The 14,995-nt window shown below is 35.6% G+C and overlaps 1 pseudogene; it reads left to right on the forward strand.

Moving 5' to 3' along the window:
* The window catches only part of LOC109264243 (nucleoside diphosphate kinase A-like), a 32,455-nt pseudogene extending 21,100 nt beyond the window's left edge, over window positions 1-11,355 (forward strand).
* The last annotated feature ends 3,640 nt before the right edge of the window (window positions 11,356-14,995 follow it).

Below are 14,995 nucleotides of genomic sequence, written 5' to 3' on the forward strand. Positions count from 1 at the left end.
AAATTAAAAGAAATATTGTGCCCATGGTTATTAAAAAAAAAGAGAAAGGAAAAAAAATAGGAAAAACAGTAGAAGCCAAAGAGAGCCTGTATTTCTCTAACTATACCTTAATTTGTGAAGTTGACTTTATAACTTGTAAATACATATATGTGTGGATAGATAAAACTATGTGGAATATTTATCAACTCAAAGTCAAATACAGATATAAAAATTAACATATATTTCAAAAAATTAATTGAATTTTAAAATCAAAGCCAAAATGAAATAAATATCCTGTGTATCAAGATGGCAAAAAATCCCAGAAAAGAATATTTCAAATGATTTTACAAAATAGTAATTTGTACTCCTCCTACTATGCACTATTTTAAGAACAGATAACTGGAAAAAAGTTTTTTTTCTTTCTTAAACATTTGCTTAGCTATTTAAAATCCTTTGTACTTCCAAACAAATGTTTTAATTATTGCACATGCACACGCATGCATACACACACACAGGAATACACACTGCTGTTGGGATTTTTATGACATTTCATATTATCTTTATCTTTCACTTTATTAACGTCTCTTTACATAATTAAATTTTAAATGTTTAAGTTATTATGTCATAGATTGCTTCACTAATTATCGTAAATTTCATAATTCGATGCAATATTATCATCATTAGAGAAAATAGATGCAAACTAAATCAAACATATCAAATACAAAACCCTATTCTCCCAAATTTAATCTTGAGATATAAGTATGAATTTAGGGCATATTTTCTCCAAAACAAACACAAATAGTAGCAAAGAACACCCATAAACCAGACTACGGTATCTGAAAAACTACTTCCCAATAAAAAATACAAAGATGTATGAAAAAAATGGCTGATTCCAAGAATGGGGGAAGCACGCAAGATAAGCCTGATCCCCATAACATGGTGGATCAGAATGCAAAGTAGTTATGAAAATCGACTGAGGGTCCAGGAACAAAGGTAAAGAGACTACTATTGGCCAAAAATAGGACTACCTAGGAAGCAGTGAAAGTAATAGTCTTAGAGTGAATTGTATCAAATACATTTAAATCTAAGTATTTGTAATAGTTTGCAGATCAAAACAAAAAACAAAAAACAAAAACAAAAACAAACAAAAAAACACCTCGTTGGCTACTTTCCTAAAAAATAGTACTTATGGGAGGAAAAGTCGAATTTTTACCCTGTGTTGTGTGACCTCTGACCTCAGGGTGTTCAAATAGTTAAGGGAGATTTTTTTTTTAACAAAAAATATTCATATAATAAATTAAGAAAAATAGTTGAATTAATATGTCACAATTTTGTAAACCCCAGCAAAATAATGTAATGGCAACATGGTTTCTTAATGACAACAACAACAACAAAGTACAGGGAAAACAAAAAGGTAGGGAGTAAAAATGAGGTTAAAAAATATTTAAAGTGAGAAAATCTTGATTAGATCCTGATTCAAAGAATCCATTTTTGAGATTTCCGGGGAAACTTGAATCTTCACTGACTGTTAGTGATAATTGTTTAGTGTGTTTTTAAGGATATGGTTATGGTATCATTTTTATGTTGTTGTTAAAGTCTCATCTTTTATTGATACTACTGAACTATTCGCAGGTGAAATGGAATGGAAGCCTAGGATCTACTGGAACATGATACCTTGCCAGGGAGAAGATGGTATGGGATGGCCCTGGGATAGTAGTTGTTGAAACTGGATGCTGTGTCCACGGAGAAGAAAGTCTCTATTGCATTCTTTCTCTATTTTTATGTATTTGAAATCTCTCAAAATATTTCTTACAGTATTCTCTCTCCTTTAAGATAAGATAGTCTGTCCACCCTAGTGCCAAACTCCGTAGATAGGCGTGTAGCTCCAATGTGCTTGTTTTCTATGATGACATGTAATTTGATTCATTGTTATTGATTTTATACAATTTAATGGCAACATTATTTATATTTTTGGCTCTATTCCAGTTTGTTATTTTTTGAGAGAAAGAGCGCAAGTCGGGGAGAGGGAGAGAGAGAGAGAGGGAGAGAGAAAATCCCAAACAGGTTCTGCGCGTGGTCAGCGTTCAGAGCCCAATGGCAGGGCTCGAACCCATGAAACCATGAGTTCGTGACCTGAACCAAAATCAAGAGTCAATCGCTTAACCAACTAAGCCACCCTGGTGCCCCAGCTATATTCCAGTTTTTACAAAGAATGTAGTATACTAGAAAGAACAAGTGCTTTGGCTTCAGACAGTTCTGGGTATGAATCATGGCTCTAACACTTACCAGCTATGTGATTGATTTTTCAGAGTTTACTTAATCCCTGAGCCTCTGTGTGCCATCTGTGTAACAAAAATATAATAAATGGAATGCTGTATGTATTTTGGCAAGATTTCCTAGCTTAACTTCACCTCTGGTTTCAGAAAAATCTGAGAACATATGCGTCTGTCAGTTTGGGTTGCTGTTACCAAAATACCATAGACTGGCTGGCTTCAACAATACACAATTTTTTCTCACACTTCCAGAGGCTAGGAAGTTCGACATCCAGGTGCCAGTAGATTTGATTCATGGTGAAGGCCCTCTTTCCAGATTGTGGATGCTGATGGTCACCTTCTTCTATAGCCTCACGTGCTGGAGAAAGGAAATCCTGGTATTTTCTTCTCTTTTTCTAAAGGCTCCACCCTAGTGATGGCATAAAAACTTAATTACTTCCCAAAGGCTCCACATCCTTTATCACCACTTTGGAAATTAGTGCTTCAATATATGAATTTCAGAGGGACACAATAATTGTGCATAAAACTATGAAAAATAGAACAGTAGTACATCCAATTTCCTTGCAATGGAGGGTTTGGAGCCGCTGCTAAAAGAACATGTTCTTTGGGGAGAAAGAAGTAGATATGCCAATAAGGCCACTTCAGGTGGCTGGTTGTTGAAGAGGATGGAATTCATGATGCAGAGAATAGTGGCGGTATATTGAGAGGTCTAAACCTCCACCATTCACCTGGCACATGTGTAAGTAATAACATGATCACAGAAAGAACTATTTAACGGAAATACTCTCTGACCTTGAGAGCACAAGATGTGATCTTTGAGATCTCCTCTGCAAAACTGTAACACTAAATGAGCAAGAGAGGAAATTCTGCCCACTTTGAAACAAGGTAACTGGCAGTCAGATGTCTTGAGGATATTGATGCGATTATAAAGTGTGATGGTAGAAAGGGGTTGCTAAATGGACCTCATGGTTTTGTCATTTATTTCACTAAAAGTTATATTTTTATACCTATTGTATACCATTATATTTGTAGTCATAGTGGTGATTTTGGTAGGCTAGAAATATGAAGACAAAAGGTGGCTTCAACCTGCAAAACTTACTATTTTACTTGTTATTTTAAAATATTATATCACATTTGAGAAATATTTCTTTTAATGTCAAGGACAAGGATACTATTATACTGCAGGTACTAGTCAAGCAATTAAGAAAGAGAAAACATAATGGGTAAACATTTTAAAAAGTTGACACAAAATTATCATTAGTTTTCAATATTTTTGTACGCTTGAAATTCTAAAAATAATTATATGTAAAATTAGTACAAAAAGTGAGATAATTTTGTGAAGTGGCTAAGTATAAAATTAATATGCAGAAAAAAAGAGCCTGCATGATTGTAAATAATAATCAGGAGTTACAATGGATGGAAAACAAGACAGTTTAAAGTACTTAAGAATAAATTTAAGAAGAAAAGCAGAAAATCTGTATGAAGAAGAATGTAAAATACCGATCAAGGGCAAGAAAAAAAATCATCATAGGAATGGAAGAGCTTGGAGAAGACATAAAGCTCCATGCATGTGGAGCTCCATTCATTGATTCCATTCATATGACTCTCATATTATTCCAGTTCTCCAGAGAAACAGAAACAATACAATACATGCCTAAATAGGAGATTTATTGTAAGTAATTGGATCATATGATTACACAAGTTAATGAGTACAAAATACACAGTGTGAGTGAGCAGACTGGAGATCTAGGAGAACTGGTGAAGTCAACCAGCTGTTTTCTGGAGAATTGGGAGGCTGGCCTTTTTGTAACATGCAAGACTTCAACTGATTGGATGAGGCCCATCCACACTATGGAGAACAATCTGCTGTACTCAGAGTTCACTAAATTAAACATTAATGTCATCCAAAAAACACCTACCAGGTGGACAAATAAAATTAATCATAACTTTGCTCTCTCTCTCTCTCTCTCTCTCTCTCTCTCCCTCTCTTGAAAGAGGGGAGGGGCAGAAGGAGAAGAGAGAGAATCTCAAGCAGGCTCCACACCCAACACAGAGCCCAATGCCAGCCTCAATCTCAGGACCATGAGATCTTTCATGACCTTAGTGGAAATCAAGTGTCAGATGCTTAACTGACTGAGCCACCCACGTGCCCCTCTCAGTTTTTGAGTAGTTTCCTTTTTTTCAGTGTTTATGAGATATATAATATTGCATAAATTTAAAGTGTACAAAATGTGCTGAATTGATGCACTTAAATGTTGTGAAATGATTACAACTATAGCATTAGCTAACACCTTGCATCAACTCACACAATAACCTTTTTTTCTAATGATGAGATATTTAAGATTTACTCTCGTAGCAACTTGCGAGTGTCCGATACAGTATGGTTAAGTATGGTCATCTGACTTTATATTAGATCCCTGAAAGTTATTCACCTTATAACTAAATGTTTTACCCTTTGACCAGCATCTCCCCCTTTCCTCCACCCCCAGCTTGGCAACTATATTGTGCCCTCTGCATGTAGGAGTTTGGTTATAATTTTTTTTTAATTCATGAAAAAAGATCTGTTTACCAACATGATTCAGTACATCTTATTTCACAATTGTAATAGTTCTTTCAAAAGGTGGGAACAAAGACGTCTGTTGTAATATAATCTTGTGAAAAATAAGATGAGAGTAGAAGTCATTGGAAGAGCCTCCTAGGAAAGTCCTGTGTAAGAGAAGGGCCTCTCACTGGCATGCCCTTTCACTTATTCCTAAAATGAAGATGGTGGTGGTAAAGCAGCTGTTATGTAACCATGAGGTGACAAGATGAAGGATATAAACCACCATCCCAAGATGACTGAGTGGAAGTTTTGACAGTACTGTATCACTGACCACATTTTCAAACCACCATATTGGCCCCAGATGAAATACTTTTCAGTTCTTGTTACATGAGAAAAATTAAAATCAATTTAGATACGATCATTACTTAGATCTTCTCATACATTCAGACAGGTTGATGTCTAATATAGAAAAGTGCATTGCCTTGTTTTAGTTACCTTATTTAGTTAGGTCAATTGTCCTCAATTATCCCTTCTCCATCTTCACCAAGGTTGTCCCTTAGGACGGTCTCAGACAGTCCAAGTCATGGTGACCCATGGTCACCCTGGTAAATAAGGGAAAGACTTCAGAGTGTGTGCCCCTGCATGTTCAAGGCAAACCTAGACTTATTTCAGCAGTATCCATTTGAAAAAAAAAGATTTGTAAAAATCATACAAATTTTTACAGCTTATACCAGGATACTCCTCTGTCCTTTTAGAGTCTGGAATGATGACTATTGTTCTCATCCCTTCTCCTGTTAAAATTTTCTCCTGGCTGTAATTCAGCTAAACCAACATAGCATAGCTATTTTTAGTTGGAATCGCTTTTATGTGATTTCCCCCCCTTCTTTTCACAATGAACACATTAGTGTCCAAAGACACTAATATTTAGGAAGTTTTTCTAAACATTTCACAGATTTTTCTCTCAGCTTTAGAATAGATGGGAGCCATTCAGAGATTGAGAGAAACTAAAGTTTTGCACATTTTCCAACAAAAGAAATTATAATAAAAAATTAGCTATGAGCAGAAACATCGTTTCTTGCCTGTTAATTATCCATGTTCAAATCCAGTTAAAAATACCTCACCCACTGTATTCTTTATTCCTTATTTTTATCCAGAGAATAATTAATGTTGTAATATGCTGTAAAGAAAGGCTGCTGTCCTATACCTTTTTGAAGGAATGAAAGCTGAAAACGGGGTGAAAATGATTTGTTTACCTCGGTTCGAGGTGAAATTGCTTTAATTTTTCCAGCTGCATTGCTGCAGTAATTTAAAAGCCTGAGCACGTCTCTCTGTATCATTAAAACAAAACTGGAATTAATACACAGCCCACTCAATCCATACCATAAAGCAGTCAAGGAAATGCTGATGGTGGTTGAGCTATTGATACCTGGTTAGGTTTTATAAACTAATAGAGTATATATTGTCAACAATAATGCTGATAATGAATTGATGATGTTACACTTAAACAAAGAAAATGGCTTGCCTGAAACATTTGCTATTTGAGAAATCACTGTTTCTTTCACTTCATGCCTAAAGCATGGATATGGGCGGGGAAAATAGTACCCACGAGAGGAGATACTATCACATCAGTAACCTCAAATGCGAAATGTGTCAGCCAGATAGAACATTTGGGTTCTACAAAAGCATTGTTAGAACATGCCATTTTCTGGTGGGGATGTGTTAATTTTAAGTTCTCGGCATTACAGACAAAGCTCCCTCTCTACAAAACTATCTCTGTTTTGAATAGTGTAAGGAGCCTCGTATTGTTTTGTACACCTCTCCTTTAATGTGTGTGTGTGTGTGTGTGTGTGTGTATACAACCCAACAATTTCAATTCTATAGATATCTATAGACAATCTGGCATGGGTGCATAGAAGACATATATAAGAATGTTTTTTGTAATATCTAAAAAAAGTGGAAACAGCCTAATGTCATCAATAATAGAATGATTAATCATCATACATTCATTCAATGAATAGTATGCACAGTGAAAATAAATCAACAAGCCATGCGTGTCAACCATGATGAATCTTAAAAATGTAATATTAAGAAAAGGAAGCGAATTACGTTTGAAACTTTATGGTATCTTCACAAACGCATAAAGTTCAAAAGCAGACAGTTAAACAATACAGCTCAAAAGAATGCTCGACATGAATTTAAGGAGAACAGCTGCTTGTAGGGAGCAACTGTAAGGGGTATGATGAAAGAGGGGTAGAAAAAGGCTTCCAAAATACAGTAAATATTCACATTTTTTATTTTTTTGGTGGAAACAGAAGTGTTTCTTACGTACAAAATGGAAATCATATATAAAATGTAAAACACTGTTATTGGCTCTCTTTTCCTCTCTTTTCATGATATCATGAAATAAATTTTCACAAAGTGCCATATATTACTATTATTCCATTTTCTGTAAAGCCAAGCTTAGGCACATATTAATATTGCCAAGGTCACAGAGAGTGAATTGCTTAAGGTATCACAGCTGGCAGGTTTCAGAACCGTGATCCAGACCTTCCTAATTTGAGGGCAAAGCAAATGCCCTTAATGCCATGATTATAGACACTCTGCCCTCATTGCCACATCTAAGCACATGCATGATTTTAATGTGGTTGCAATCATTTTACATCCTGAATTTTAGGTAACATTGCATTCAAGAAAGTAGTCTGCATCATTAATAGCTTTTGAAAATATCCATAATATTGGTTACACATTATTTAATCCTGTCCTGCCATACTTTATTTAAATAACTTGTTAATTTCCAATGCCTCAATATAATATTGTTTGGGGGACATCCTTAAACATATCCTCTATTTTTACAGCGTAATTTGTAGAAATGTAATTACAGTAAAAAGTACATATTTTTAAAATTCTAATTGCTCTCTAAAGAATCTTTTATCAGTCAGTATTCTCACTAGCAGTTTATGAGAGAACAAGCATTTCGAAAATTTGAGGAGCCTCTGGGTGGCTTAGTTGGTTGAGTGCCCAACTTAGGCTCAGGTCATGATCTCACTGTTCCTGAGCTCAGCCCCGCGTCTGGCTCTCTGCTGTCAGCACAGAGCCTGCTTCAGATCCTCTGTCCCCTCCCCCCAGCCTTCCCCCACGTGGGCGCGCGCGCGCGTGCTCACTCGTGTGTGTGTGTGTGTGTGTGTGTGTGTGTGTGTGTGTGTGTACACGCGTGCGCACTTTCTGTCTTAAAAATATTTAGAAAAGAGAAAATTTGACACCTCATGACCACATTTGTTTTCATTTCATCCGCATACATTTAATAAACAACGATTTGGAATTTTTATATTCTTACTGATCTTCCTTTCTTTTGATGATCTTGTACTTCTTTCTGTAGATGTATTACCATTTGCATTTGTGTTTGATAAGATAATTTTCCTTAAAAAAGATACTAATTCTTTTTCATGGTTGTCTAACTGTTTTGCTATTGTACATATATCATTTAATTTTGCTTTTGACTTTGTGTTTTTATAATCTTTAAAAATCTATGTCGCTTTAAAAGAATTTTAATATGTTTAGGAAATACTTTCCTTCACAAAATTCCATACATAGACACATCTTTTTCTTTATATTTTTTAAACTATAAGTTCGGATGTAAGATGTGAATGACATTTTTTATATTATTTCTTAATTTTTTGACAATGTTTTGTACTTTTTTTAAATTTTATTTTAGAGAGAGAGAAAGTATGAGCCACAGAGAAGTACAGAGGGAGAGAGAGAGAGGGGGGAAGGAAGAGAATCTTAAGAAGGCTCCCTGCTCAGCATGGAGCCTGACTTGGGTTTAATCCCACGGCCCTGGGATCATGACCTGAGCCAAAATTAAGATCCGAATGGTCAATCGCTTCTCGGCCTTTTGGCTAAGATCAAGTGAAGATCCGAATGGTCAACAGACTGAGCCATGCAGGTGGCCCAAATTTTCAGCAATGTTTGACTATCACTGAATTTAATTAATTTGGGTATTTTAAAACTTATGCATAGGGGCGCCTGGGTGGCTCAGTCGGTTGAGCGGCCGACTTTGGCTCAGGTCATGATCTCGCGGTCCGTGAGTTCGAGCCCCGCGTGGGCTCTGTGCTGACAGCTCGGAGCCTGGAGCCTGTTTCAGATTCTGTGTCTCCTTCTCTCTCTGACCCTCCCCCATTCATGCTGTGTCTCTCTCTGTCCCAAAAATAAATAAAACTTAAAAAAAAACGTATATATATATATATATATATTATGTACACATTGGTCAATTTCTGAGCTGTCATTCTTTTCCACTATTTTCTCTGTCAACTTTTGCCCCAAGGACCTTTAAATCGTCAACCCATCTATCAATTTTTGTATCAATACTATATTGTTTTTTAACATATTGGTAGACCAAATCATAATTCTTTTGGTAGAAGATTCTATATTTCTAGAATATTCAGCATTATAAATTTAGTAGCATCATCAATTTGCACTGCACTCCATTTTCAATTCTTCACCTAGCAGCCAGGGTGATCCTTGAATAAGTTGATCACATTTCTCAGTGTAAATATTCTAGCATGTGTTTTACCTCATTTTACAATTTAAACTATGCGTAGGTTACACATCCTCATGGGATATGACCACTCCACTTTGGCCCCATTTTTGGACCTAATTCTCCTTTCTCTCATTTTGCTATAGTCACTCTGGCCTTCTTTGTATTCTAGTGACAAACTAAGTATATGTCTTTCCATACAAAATACAGTTGAAATTTCATAGTTTTCAGTGTGTCTGTGCTTATGGCAAGAGTAATTTGGAGGAGAATAAACCAGCTAGCTCTTTCAGTACATTTTAATCAGAAAATACTTCACAAAATTTATAGATCTTAAACTGATGTTGGCATTAATTTAAAATAATACTACAGTTGTTTTCAAGTATTCCATGAACTAAATGTGAAATAAATTTGTAAACAGATAATAACTAAAGTCCCTGGGTCAAAAGCTGATCACAAAAATGCTATGGAATTTGGGAGTGACTATAAGCCCAGTTGATAATCAGGGACAGGAGAAACTCAGAAATATGCCTTAGCCCAAGAATTTTGGAGATATTAGCTATATCACACAAGTCTCACCCTCAATTTTGTTATGGCAAAACCTATAATGCAAACACATCCAATAGTCATATTCTGTGAATGTCCCTGTGTGGATTAAGCAGAAGTCACTAGCTAGCCCAAACAGTTAGAATTTTGTTTTTCTTATTAATCTTCAAAACAAATGAAAAAGGAAATTATCAGGCTTTGTTTATGGATGAAAAGCGTAACAAACAAATTTTCTATGCCTCAAGTATCTTTATTGGGCATAAATTTTCCTAAGCAAAACCTCAGTTCTTTAAAAAAAAAAAGTTGTTTAATGTTTATTTCTTTTTGAGAGAGGGTGAGCAAGCATGAGTAGAGGAGTGGCAGAGACAGCGGGAGACAATCCAAAGCAGGCTCCAGGCCCTGAGCTGTCAGCACAGAGCCCCAAGCAGGGCTGGAACTCAGAGTCTGTGAGATCATGACCTGTGCCGAAGTCCGACATTTAATCGACTGAGCCACCCAGGAACTCAGCAAAACCTCAGCTTTTAAGAGACATTCTCTTTTTTTTTTTTTTTTCATTTTGATTAACTAAAATTCATTTGTAATTCAAGCTGTTATTCCAACAGAAGAAAGTAATTTAATCTAAGTTAGTTGAGGTATTTTTTGTGTGTATCCAAGGATCCACTCTCACAATATCTCCTTTCCTCAGGGCTCATATGTACTTCATGGTAGGAGTAGATTACAAAAAGGGCATTTTATCATCATCATCCATGTGGATATGGGCTAGGCACCCAAGTCCACATCGGTTCTGAATTCATGAGGCCAGGGAGATCAAAGCCGTGATATTTGGTCTTAATTACGTGGCCACTTTAGAGCCTGCAATTTTTCAGTTATTTTGATGGTCCAGTAGAGGACATGAAAATGATATGTGACATCAAAAGCTAACAGTAAGTGTTGCCATTGGTTGCAGCCGGAGCAGCTAGAGGGGTCACGGCCAACAGCGAACACACCTTCATTGCCATCAAGCCCAATGGGGTCCAGCACAGCCTTGTTGGGGAGATCAAGCGTTTTCAGCAAAAAGGATTCCATTTCATTGCTATGAGATTAATTCAGGCTTTTTAAGGAACACTGCATTGACCTAAAGAACTGACCATTCTTTGCTGGCCTGGTGAAGTCCATGCAATCAGGTCCTGTGGTTGCCATGATCTTAGAGGGACTGGATGTGGCAGAGACAGGCTGAGTGATGCTCAGGGAGACCAATCCTGTGGGCTCCATACCTAGTATAATCTGTTGAAACTTGTGCATCCAAGCTGGCAGGAGAAGCTTATCCATGCAGCAATTCCATGGAGATTGCAGAGAAGGAGATTGGCTTGCGGTTTCAGCCTGAGGAGCTGGTAGATTACAAAAGCTGAGCTCAGAACTGGATCTATGAGTGGCAAGAAAGCAGACCTCAGTGCTTTGCCCATTCCGTTCCCTGTCCCTTCCAGGGGCAGGGGACCAGGCTGTAGCAAATCTGGTTATTTTTGATAACTTCCTTGTAAACTGGAAGGGGACTCTTGGAGCTAGAAGTACTGCCTGTATGGTATTATGTGCTACTGTCAGATTAAAATGTTCATCCCAATGTTAAAAAAAAAAAAAAAAAAAGCTAATGCTTGATAAATTTTGTTTCTGAATTTTTACAAAGTAGGGTTCCATTCTGGGAGATGGGAAACAAGTAAAAGGCAAGAAAAACTATTGAGAATGAAAAGGAAATTCATCAGTCTTAGTTTGAAATGAAACTACTGAAGAACATAAAATCAAAGATGAAAGCTATTGTTTTTCCAATTTGTGGTTTGTGGCATTGAATAAAATTAGCCTGATTGTAATACAAGCGGCCAGAATGTCAACTGAACTGTAGTTGTACTTGCCACCTTTTGAATTTATCTACCTATGGAATCTCCACCAAGTATCATCTTGGATATATGATAGAATATATGGTTTCATATGTGTATATATTAATAACCAACAAATATCTACATATAAACCTAACACATCTGAAAATCAAATGAGCTGAAAAAGTAGTTCTCAATACTCAAGTGACCTTTGAATCCTACCGCCTTTCCTCTAATATCAAGTACATTTCTAAATTTTGTGCTTATGACTCTTCTGCTTTTAAAAATAGTATTACTGGGGCACCTGGGTGGCTCAGTCAGTTCAAGTGTCAACTTTTGGTTTCAGCTCAGGTCATGATCTCATGGTTTTGTGAGTTCAGCCCCACATCGACCCGCTTAGGTTTCACTCTCCCTCTGTCTCGCTCTCTCTGCCCCTCCCCTGCTCATGCTGTCTCTGTATCTCTCAAAAAATAAATGAATATAAATGATAAAAGTATTAAAAATAGTATTACTATAAATGAGTGTTTTTAAATGTAGTACTGTTACATTTTGTATGTGTTGAATTTTGTATCCGTAATATTATACTAAATGGATTATTACCTTTTGCTTTTTTCACTCAACACTGAAAATTATTTTCAAGTTTTATTTTTTAATTCATTTTTAGAGAAAGCGAGCATGTGAGAGGGGGAGGGGCAGAGAGAGAGGGAGAGAGAGATTCCACGCAGGCTCCATGCTCACAGGGCAGGGCTCAATCTCATGAACCACAAGATTATGACCTGAGCCAAAATCAAGAGTCGGCTGTGTAACTGACTGAGCCACCCAGCAGCCCAACATTGGATTTTTTTTTGACATTTATCTGTTATTTTACACATATCTACTCGATCGTTCTCAATGCCATAAATATTTCATTGGATGGATATTGTACAATTTTTAAATCTATTCTAACATGTTCTGCATGATATTACTTTGGAACTTTTTTGAGATATGCTTTTTATCTAAATGCAAAAAAAATCATAATTTTGTTCATAAGCAGGGGTGCTCTTGGGCAAAAAAATGACTGAATTGACTATTACGGATCAATGATTCTATGAATTATAACCTACTCATCTTCCCTCTCTGATTTCATGTTCTGGAAGCAACCTTATCTGTTTTCTTCCTAGGTAGATGTGACTATGGGGAGGCATCAGTCCTGCTGTCATGAGGATCCCAACCTGTTTGTCAGAATTACTTTTCTCCTTGTAACCAACAAATGGAACTTGTACTTTATATGTCAGTCTCTTGTGAATCTCATGATTTGGGGCTGGTATAAGCTTGCTCCAGAGATATCAAATCCATTTTCTGGAATGGCAAACCCAAGGATCAAAACCCTGGGTCTAAAGTAATTTTGTGTCTGTAGTAATCCGTCCATCTCCCTTGTTACTTTGCCGCACAATTTGTCAGAGTTTTCCTTCCCTGAAAATTACAGGAACAGTGACGCTAGCTTTACGCACAGAACTCAATTGCATAATTAATAAAGTGGTATATATGACCAAAACAAATAAATAAAAGTCTTCGTTAGGTAATACATTGCACTATCTTTATTCTTACAAGATTTAGGTCAGCTTCAATATGCATTAACACACAATGAAAATTTCTTTTCTTCTACTTATTTTTTTTGTTTCTTACTTCTTTTCTGTTTGTTATTTTCCTCTCTCACTTACTGTTACTTTAATTGGCTTTCTGTGTTGGTAATTGAGAAAAGTTAATAAGATTTACATTTACATTGTGAAGGGAAAGCAGTAGAAAATAATCATATGCTATTTTAAAAATTAATATGTATTGTGCTAATTCATCAGATAAAGAGTGGCAAAAATCTGTTGAAACCTGAGAAATAATTAATGTCATTCAAAGATAATTGGTGGGAGCCAAGATAATTCCTAATTAATAATTGACAGTTAAGTAGAACCAGATAAAGTAAAAAAGTATGTTGTTAGTTCAAATTCTGAAATAGGATTTTATCCAAAAGAAGCATACTTTGACTTCCAAAGCTTAGATTTTGTCAGAATTTTTTTTTTTTATCTTAGAGTGAACAAAAGTTGAACTTCCTTGTAGATTTAAGGAAAACAATTACATAAATATGATGCTAGTTCTTAATGAATCTACTTTTCAATGGTTTGCTTTACACTGTCTTATGTTTGCCTAAGGATTATATTTGGATGTTATCACAGTAGCCTTGCTTATTCTGATACTCATATCAAGTCTATTTATTCATGCATATTAATGCTGTATATCAAATAAATTGTGTCATTGCCATAGGCAAAATTGTATGAACAATGGAAATCTCAAAGGAGACTGTCTCAGATCACATTAATATTGTTTTGTGTCTGTCTCATCTTCCTTTTGTCTGTAAGTAAATATTGAGAATGTAACTTTGAGGGTGATTTCTCCCCCACAGAATTATTTCCCAACAATTATGAAATCAAGTGTTGTAGAAATTCATATTTCTCCTTTTTTGCTAACCTCTCCGTATTTGCACACTTTCCTTTGTGAAATAATACATAACAAAATGTGACTATTATTTAGTACGCCCAGACTTTGATCACTCAAAGTCATTTCATGTTCATTGAGAGTAATAGTCTATAGTAATATACTTCTTAGATGAAAAGTAACTATTGCTTAATTATTACTAGTGACTAGTTATGTATGGCTTTTTTCTATTTGCTGTTCTCTTTGTTACACTTAAACATAAAGCTAATAAATCATATGCAGGTGATGTTTAAATTTGGAAGCTTATCCTTATCATAAATTATAAACTCAAGTATTTAAACATGTATTCTCCAGTACTAATATTGTCATATTCACTGTTGGTTTACAATGTATATGTCAGACTCATGTCATACACGAGGTAATTTTAAAATTAAAAATGGTGAGGGTGAAGATAATGTTATGTCAATGAGCAACATCTTTACAAAACCTGAAGCAAAAAAGATAAAAAAGAATTGAATATATAGTTGACTTCTTTTATTTTTGAACAGGCAAGATACAGAAATTATACTGTTTATGGACAGTATTTTTTTTTTTACTTGCATGAGACCAAAAGCATACATAAGACAGTATAGCAAAAGTAAGAGCATGACTTAGTAAATCTTAACTTTGATGGTCTTGAATCTTTGATGATAGGTTTCCTAAAGACATTTCTTTTCTTGAGCCAGAACATTCACAGAAGCATGGCTGTCATTACCATTCCATCTTATATGAGGACCTCTGAAAGGCTCATGCATGAAATATGACATATTGT

The sequence above is a fragment of the Panthera pardus genome, unplaced genomic scaffold (genome assembly GCF_024362965.1).
Source record: "Panthera pardus isolate Hobbes unplaced genomic scaffold, ASM2436296v1 HiC_scaffold_22, whole genome shotgun sequence".
Classification (NCBI taxonomy): Eukaryota; Metazoa; Chordata; class Mammalia; order Carnivora; family Felidae; genus Panthera; species Panthera pardus.